The sequence below is a fragment of the Triturus cristatus genome, chromosome 4_2 (genome assembly GCF_964204655.1).
Source record: "Triturus cristatus chromosome 4_2, aTriCri1.1, whole genome shotgun sequence".
Taxonomy (NCBI): Eukaryota; Metazoa; Chordata; class Amphibia; order Caudata; family Salamandridae; genus Triturus; species Triturus cristatus.
Genome location: NC_140586.1, coordinates 778,919,097 through 778,928,867, shown reverse-complemented (window position 1 = coordinate 778,928,867; position 9,771 = coordinate 778,919,097).

The following is a 9,771-nucleotide window of genomic DNA, read 5'->3' as shown; positions in this document are numbered from 1 at the left end:
CTTTATATCAAGATATTTCGGGGAGATATATTATTCAAGTTGCATAGTATGAATTGATGATACATTATGGACATGGAAGATAATCTCTGAATGTGACTGATTGTTGCAAATTGATATTGAACAACATGAAGAATATTATATATTTTGTTTGGTGATTAAGGCCCACTTGGGCAGTATTCAAATTCGATTTTTTAATGAAATCTTTATAATAAGACGGTGTGTTTGAAACAGAGGTGTCTCTTACACATAGAGGCCTATTGTATTGGGATCACACTGCTGGAATATTTATCAAATAGAATTGCTGAAATTCAGTATAATATGATGTTGTTTGAGATGGGTGAAATTACTAAAATGCATTATTACATATTCACTCGCAATCATCTTAATGCATATTGATTGATTTCTGATTGTTTCTCATTTCCAGATTCTTCCCTGAAATATGCACAATCGATGCAATGAGAGTAATTGGAATGATATAAATGTAAGATTATATATTACAAGATGGCCGCCGCGTTTACACGGTGATTTCAATGTTCATTGTCTGTCTTTTATGTTTGACACTGCATTTAAAATAATGTGCAAAAACGCCTGTCACTTAGCGTGATCAAGGCGTAAGCTGAAACGCGTTGCTAAGCAACCGGAATAAAAACCTATTGCTGCAACTGCCTTTGTGTCCGTGATATTTCCGTAATTTGGAGAGTGGTGGATTAATATATATATATATATGTGCAAGCAATAACATCACACTTATAAGTAGGCAAATACAACTGTTAAATGCATAGAATAAAATACACGAAATGAAATGCAAGTAGATGATAATATGGATGTCCGCTGCAAAAAATCAGAAAGATATATACACTTAATACATCAGATGATTACAACCACTGAAGACTTGGATGTGCACACAGACACTCACACATCACAATGAAAACACCTCAGGTGATTATAACTACTGGAGACCTGAATGTGGACTCAAACACACTCACACATCACAATGTCAATAATCAAAAATAAAACACATCACCGTCTGCAAACTTCATCTTGGCCCACTCCAGACTGGGGGATTTATAGCCAGAGTCAAGAGACTCAGCAAACCTGGAACTGCTGCTGAAGTAGACGCATCCGTCCCCATTCAGATTCAAAACAAATCCCAGTTTCCAAGTCAACAAACCCCAGCTTTATAATCTCAAAGCACACTAGAAGTTTCCGAGAGGCCCTTCTCTGTGCCAAGGAAACTTACTGGAGTTGGCCATTCTCCATTCAAGCATTCCAAAGGCAAAAGAGTTCTCATGTTCCTTTTGCGTTCTCACATGTTCCAGTCCTTATCTTAATGAAGCTTACGAAAGTCTCCAGCAGTACAGTAAACAATCTCCAAAAACGTAACAACCTTTAGCGTGAATAGCCTAAATACCTTGAGTAATCTGGGGGCCTGCCTGTGTGCACAAATGCTCATGCAAGCTAGAGTCAGAATTCGAGAAGGCATGAGGGCATGTCAAAGCCAAAAGTAAGAACTTCATAATACTTCTCAACGTACATCACAATGCACATTTGTGCACCACTGCCTATATCACTGCAAACTTCATTACCCAATGTACAACATAATGCACATTTGAGCACCACTGCGCTCTGAGACCAAGAAGTACATTCCACACCTCTTTCTCTCCCTCATGCTTTCATATTCACATCCCACACGTTCTGTTCCTGGCAAGGCTGTTCTGCTCTGTGAAAGCTCTCCTCCTCCACAGCAAGGAGACACAAAAGAAATCTTCAAGGAAAAAAAGGCACATGCAGGAAACATGATGTCGTACATTCAATCCAGGATAAAGTAAAACACCAAAAGTCAATTAAAATAATGGTAGTCAAAGGTCATCACATGGTTTCAATACATGGGAGTGCCTCTAGCACTACAGGGACAGAGTGTGGCCTGTGCGATGGCTGGGCGGACTGTGCCCAAGGTGCCGGCTGCATATTGGTGGGGGGGCCCTCTTCCTGCCGCTGACCTGGGAGGTTGCAGCCGATTGCTTGACCGTGACCGGGCCTTCAGTGACAACACAGCAATGACTCCCAGCCTGTGACCGAAAATTGGAGCAGAAGTAGTGCACGTATTCCAGCAGCGGAGCTCCAATCGGGCTGCCTGGGCCTGCATCAGTGAGTCAAAAGCCCCATCTTCAGACCCAGTGGGGGAGGAACACACATGAGACTCGGACTGTGCCGCACCCTAAATGTGCTGGGCATTCCTGAACCTTGTCCCCACCTCCCCTGGAGTGAAGTGCAATTACGGGATGGCCTCTACATAGCCCTAAATTTGTAGCCTCACCCCCTTCCTTGTCTGGTTGCGCTGCCCCGCTCTGATGTGCTTGAGTAACGGAGCCTTTTTTAACACTCCTGCATGATTCATCGGATCCCCAATGGCTTTCTAGGTCATGTGTACTAAACAGGGCAAGGCTTTTTTTGTTCCTCCTGCCATCCTGCACGCTCTGTGACCTACCTGCTTTCGGCCCTATTTCTCTTCTCCTGGCCGAGGCAAAGGTGTGTGAGAAGCAGTCTATTAAAAGCTGGCCACCTTTGTTGAGACATCTGGTTCCCTCCATCCTGCCAAATTCGAGATTTAGGGCAACTTATAGTACAGAGACGGCCCTCGTTGAAGGTGGTAAGAGAATGTTTGGATGCAGGCGGCAGAGCGGCTCTGATTTTGTTGGATCTCTCTGCCGCCTTTGATACGGTGCCCCACCATCAACTACTTGCTTGTCTTTCAGGCATTGGCATACCAGGACTGGCAGGGAACTGGCTCAAATCATTTTTAGAGGATAGAACCCAGCAGGTATGGCTGCCGCTGTTCTCCTCGGCCCCTAGAAAGGTGACCACAAGAGTTCCGCAGGGCTCCACCCTGAGCCCCTTTCTTTTTAATCTATATTTTACTCCCCTTATTTATCTAGCAGAGGAGCTGGGAGCTAAAATCATAGCTTATGCTGATGATACTCAGCTCCTCTTCACTTGGAAGGAAAATGTCCCAGGATCGAGCTAAAAACTGTCTTTCTGATGTTTTTAAATGGCTTGCACTGGCGCAGCTAAAGGGTAACAAGGATAAGTCGGAGGTACTTCTGTATGGATCCTTCCCCCCTCATTTTAGGGAGGCACTTTGGCCCACAGAGTACCCTATGCCCAATTCTGTCGGCAATCCTGTAAAGAATTTGGGAGTCTGGTTCAGTGAGGACCTCAGGTTCTCCACGCAGATAAAATAACTTGCTGGAGTGTGCTTTGTCACACTGAAATCGCTCAGAAAGTTTCTTCCTCTGCTACTCAGGCCAGCTAAGGAAATGGTGACCCGTGCCCCTATCCTGTCACGCATTGACTATGCCAATGGATTGTACATTGGCCTGACTGGATACCAGCTAAAAAAATTGCAAACAATACAAAATGCTGCAGCTAGAGTTCTGCTCGGCATCCCAGGAGGATCAAGTGCGAAACAACACCTACGGGATCTACACTGGCTTCCTGTGGCCTGCCGTGTCCAGTTTAAAGCCCTCCTTCTTGCTCTTGGAGCCATGCATGGATCTCGGTCGCCCTTTCTTAGGAGACGCTTTGGCTTCTACATCCCCCGAAGACAACGGCTTTCAGCTGTGCAGCGTCTAGCAGTGGTTCCCCGCTTTCGCCTCACCCGAATGGGGGGCAGCTCATTATCCTTTAAGGCAGCAGAAGCCTGGAATTCCCTCCCTTTTGAACTGCGGAACAGCCAAGACCCCAGGCTGTTTAAGAAGCAGCTAAAGACACTCTTGAGTAGCCGTGCGCAACATGAGTGCCAATAACATAACATAGCGGTGTGAAGCCGGCCCCCTGGATGCTTGCCACCAATTGTAAAACGATGGGGCCTCTGCCTACAGTAGTATTGTGAGTGGCCAGCTAGCTCTTGACTCGCTGAGCGCCTGGGACCTTCCAGCACTTTTGCTACCCTCCTGTTGGTTTGCCGCACTGGCTATCATTGCTTTGGGCCTCTCCCTCCCACCTGAACACCCAACGCTGCCCAACCTGCTCGTGCCCCCGGCCAGTCATCTCCCTGGGGCATGACGGGGTCGTAACACAGCCTACCAATGCCAGGTGCGGCCGGGCTTGCCTCCTGAGGCTGCTTGTCCATGTGGGGACCCTGTTAAACTACATAATGGAACACCACAAACCCACCGGCTCTTTCCTCGTTGCCACCCTGAACTCCAGGGGTAACTCTCCTCACAGAACCAGTACCACTACTTGCCGAGAGTTCTGAGCCTTCTCCCGGGGCATCGCTGCTTGTGAAACCTGATTCCACCGGCAAGCCCGTTCTTGTTCTGCCAGCGTCAGCAACCTACTGTTGCAAACACTCCCACAGACAATAGGGAAACAGTCAAAGCTCTCCTTTGAGGGTATAAGACGGACTGGGAACACCAGTTAATGCCCTATCTAGGAAGACCAATCAGATAACATGAGTGGCGCAGATGGACGGGATGATGACCTAAAAGAAATCCTAGTTGATGTAAAATACAGTTTTCACACCATTGACGCCAAACTAGATCTAACGGTGAACTGCCTCGACCGGATGAAGGAAAGGGATGACAATCAAGATGGCAGACTAGACAACCTAAAAACCAAGGTCTCAGAGATGGAGGATGGTCAAGCCACATCCAGATAACTACTTCTCTGCATGGACGCTGTGATATGGACACAGGAGTCAGGTGCCAGTCCAGACAGGGCAGGCTGGCACAGTGGGAGATGATGCTCCTCTCTGTTTTACTGTGTTGCATCTGCTGTAGAAGTCCAGTTAAGAGCTCATGGCTTGGGACTGGCATCCAAGCTCAGAGCAGAGCACTATGCTTTTAAAGACACTCAGGCCCTGCTCTCAGTGTGACCAGACACAACTCCGCAGTGCCCCACACACACAACAGGGCTGCAGGTGTTGAGGAGGTCAGGAGACTACTGTGTTTCATTTATTTAATTCCAGTGGACGGGGCCCCCACCTGGGCTGCAACAGCAATTCCTGGGTGCACAGTCTGGCAGGAATTTGTCATTAAATTTCCTGAATGTTGCTGCACCGAACCGGGCGCTTTAGTGACAGTCTCTAGCCAGCAGGCAGCTGGCTACACTGGTGGACAAACTCACCATGTGTACCTGAGAGGTGCCAGCAACCCCACTCTGGCTGTGGGCGCCGAAGATGAAAAAGCAGATGCTCATTCATCTCTGAATCATGCCTGCCACAGCTGCAACAGAAAGGTCAGTGTCAGTGACAATACACCTGTGGGTTGTAAATACATAATAGCCACCTACTTTGACAATTTACTCAGTAGAAATAAAAAAGCTCATGCCTCAGTCATGTCTTAGACACAGTGTTAGAAATTGGGTCTCTTGTTGGCAGAGGTTTGCACCTCGTCCACATAGGGACAACAATCCTAGTCAGGGTAACTCAGATACACAACCTAAATTAACCTGTGCACTTTAAACTGTGTTCACCCTTTGGTAGCTGGCACAGAGCAGTCAGGCTTAACGAAAGAGGCAATGTGTAAAGTATTTGTGCACACTTTAATTACCGTAACACTGTGGAAACACCACAAAAAACTCCACACCCAGTTAGAAAAACTGACACTTTTTATCTGCATAAAACAAGACCAAAACACCAAAAATCCAGTAAGCAGAACTCAAGCTATGAATCTTTAAAGAATAAACTGCAATATACTGCTTAAAAGTCAAAAGCGCTTAGGTATTATTTGAGATTGCGCCGGACCGGGGTAAATCCAAAGTTTTAGGCTGACCACGATGGAGGGAAGGCCGGCTACAGGACCCTAACTTCGGCATTGAAAACTCCATTCATCGGTTCAGATTCATGAAGTTGGATCGATGCATAGTTCAAGAGCCTTGTAGTCGGGCTCCGCGTCGTCATTGAACCCCTTACAATGCAGGCACTGCGTTATCGTCAAGCTGTGCAGGGGTGTCCCCAAAGTGGCAACGCATCATCATCGAGCCTCGCAGAGATTTTTTTTAGATTGGCGCTGTGTCTGTGTCAAACCCCGCCACCGGGACCCACTTTGTCATCGAGCTGCGCAGGGATATACACGGATCAGCTCTGCGTCCACGTCAAAGGACACTGCGTCAGTTTGGATCGGTGCAAAGTCAGCACTGCATTGGTCTTTGCAGAAAAGCAGCTGCAGAACTCTCTTTCAAGGCCCAGGACTGGATTGGCACCCCTTGGCAGGGTAGGACTCACAGTTGGCCGAGTCCAGCAGCTTAAGCAGAGTTGAAAGAAGTCTTTGATGGTCCTGAGACTTCAAGACCAGGAGGGAAATCAGCAAGCCCTTGAAGAACCTGGGTGCAAGGATGTAAAGCGCAGGTCCAGTCATTCTCACTTCCAAGAAGCAGCAGGCAGGAGGCTAGCACAGCAAAGAAGGTAGGAAAGTGGCAGCCCCTCCAACAGCAGAGCAGCTCTCCTTCCTAGCTCAAAAAAAAAGTTCTGTATTGGTGGTGCCAGTGGTCCAGTACTTATTCCCAGTTGTGCCTTTGAAGTGGGGGAGACTTCAAATAGCCTTTTGAAGTACACAAGGTTCCTCCCTTTCCTGCCCTGGCTCCAGACTCAATACAGTGAGGTATGCAGCTCCCTGTTTGGGGATAGGAACCACCCTATTCAAGTGCAAGTGTCAGCACCTCCTTCACATTCTAGCTCAGTAAGGCCCATCAGAGTGGTATTAGGCCATCAGGAGGTGAATGATTGATTGGAATGAGGAGTTACAATCTGTCATATACATCATCAAATGCTATTTATTTCAGCATTTTGCCATAAAAGACAAGTAAATAAATAATAATAACACAATACAGTAGAAACTTTAGCTCTGTTAGAGACTGAAAAACAAAATAAATCAAACTTTTTGCTAAGACAATAAATATACTAAGAAAATAAAATTGGAGATATTGAAAAAATAATAGTAATTTCTCAACCCATGCATCATTATATACTAAAAGAATGAGTGACTTGTCATTAGGCTATAGTGAATATTCAATATGTTCAAAAGTATTCTTGCAGTGAAACAAAGGTCATTATTATTTCACATATTAATCAATCATTATATACTAACAAGAAATGGACGGCCAATACATTTCACCGTATAGTGGAGTTTAGTGTGTGGATATTAGTAAAGAGTAGTTTTAGGAATTAGTTAAAAAGTTTGTGAATTGTTGTGGAGGTAGTATAGTGGTATACAGTGGATTATAGTTTAGAATTTACCATAATGTTGTATCGTATTTTGTTTTATAGTGTTGTATAGAGTATATTGTAGAAGGGTGGTGTTTTGTCTAGACTGTTGCAGATTATAGTGAAAGTACAGTGTTATGGAGTATATTGGTATAGAGTGCTGTGGTATAGTGATTATTTGTTTCGGGTAAAGCGGTGTAGAGTGTATTTGTGTTTTTGTGTAGTAAGGTAGAGTAGAATACAGTGTTGTCGTATAAAGTATAGTGGTGAGAAGTATAGATTTGTAATGATAGACGAGATTTTGTTTTTGCTTGCCTTTTATTTAGTCTGCATACATAATTATTTGGAATATTTACTGTGATAATGATTTATTACATGGCTGTTAAAATAATATTTATCTTATACTTTTGGTCATTCCTTTAGAATATTTTGGATCCATCCATTGCCTTATATTATTTCACAGGTTACTGGTAAATGGTCCATTTATTCGTCTGCCGAGTTTTCTACGAATAGACTGAGAATAAACCAGTCCATTAATATTTCATAACTAATGTCCATAGATTGTAATATTTCAGTATCTTCAACTTGTGTTGTGACTGTTGTTATTTGCTGTGTTGTTTTTTCAATTCCACATATTTGAATGGTTATTGTCTCAGGGGGGTGCTTCTGTAGGCTGTGAATACAAATATATAAAACATTAGTGCAATATTTGTGTATTAGTAGATATATTTAATATTTATAACATTTACAACCTTAAAATTTGCTTTCTGTGGTGAAGTTAATCCAGGGTCATATGAGGTCGTTTATGTATGCTAAATAAGGCACTTTTAGCTATTTGAAATGCTTAGTTTTAAAGGTCATATAATTAATGGCAAAACTGAGTTGAATTATTGGTTTTGTTAAATAATCATTTGTTTTATTTTCATTTTATCTTAGAAGGGGATTTAGAAGTATATTGGCTATGTTGTACTATTTGCATTACCTTTGTAGTATTTATGTGAGTAATGTACGTTTGAACAATAGTTATAGTAGTAATTAGTATTAATATACTACCGTATGGTATTGTAGGAGTAGTTAATAATATGGATATTATGGTTTAAAAGTTTGTCAGCAGTAGTTATGGTTTGATAATTTATTAAAATATACGGCCTATAACTTTATATGAACCCGAAATAGATTACGCAGGACCTCTTCTAGCCTTGTTGCTTTTCTAGGGGCAATAGGCTTAATTTCCTCTATTGTATCCCTCAGCTCTATCACTAGAGGAACTAAGGTGGGGTTAATTACATCTTGTCACTGCATAACATCATGAGCCTGTGGGCCATGTTGCAACCTATATAATCCAGTAAAGTAAGCGTGCTAATCCTTAGAGGAAATTGTATTTGGCAGAAGTCACGTTGAGCCATAATTACCATTTGCTGCCAACTTCCAAAATGATTTAGTATCTTTTGATATAGCTGCCTTATACATATTTTCCTATAGGTTTACTTCCCAGTACCTACATGCTTTAGCTTGGACTATTTTATAATTATTTGTTTTCGTTTTAATGAATGATATTGTTATATTCCATATAGGTACCTTATATAGGCGTAGGTAAAAATCCCAACTTTTCACCTATATTCTTCCCTACACTACATACATAACGGTTCTTAGGCACTGACCTTTTATCTAGATACAACACTGCATTCAGGACGCGGGTTTTTCCCTGGTTTGATGCTCATACATTATGCATGAGTCTTCTTGTAAGCACAGCAGGACTCACAGCAGGATGAAAATCTCCTGTATAATATGTTAATGTTAATGTTAAGTTGCATTTATAAAGCGCTAATCACCAAAGGTCTCTAAGCGCTGCATCATGTATCAGACAGACCGAAGATCTTTCACTCCACTGAACTCAACATGGAACAGCATAAGCATGGCCAAACGCCTCGGTGAACAACATCGTCTTGAGTCTCCTCCGGAACGGAAGCAGTCTGGCTTCCTTACGCATACCATCCGGTAACTTGTTCCAGATCTGGGGGATGGAGACTGAAAAGGCCCGGCCTCCAAAGGTGGCCCTATTGAAGCGAGGGCATGCAAGGAGGCTAGCCTGAGATGAACGAAGATGTTGTCCAGGATTGTAGGGCTTCAAGCGATCTTTGATGTATTTGGGTGCTTCACCAAACACTGATTTATGTGCAATGCACAGACCCTTGAAGCTTACCCTTTGCTTAATAGGTAACCAGTGCAACTGATGCAACAAGGGGGTGGCATGTGCTCTTCGAGGCAATTTATATATCAGCCTCGCTGCGTCATTCATGACCACTTGGAGTTTCTCCAAGAGTTTACCAGGGAGACCAATGAGACTGCATTGCCGTAATCAAGGCAAGATAACATTAATGCAGTTACCGCCACCTGCATGGTAGCGGGTGACAACAAGATTGACAATTTCCAGAGTTGTTGCATTAGTCCGATGCAACTTCCCTCTACAGCAGACACCTGGGTCTTTAAAGTCAGTCCAGTGTCTAGCCTGATGCCCAGACTCTTTACGGCTGGCACAGGTGTTGGAGTAGTGCCCAGCTCTTGGG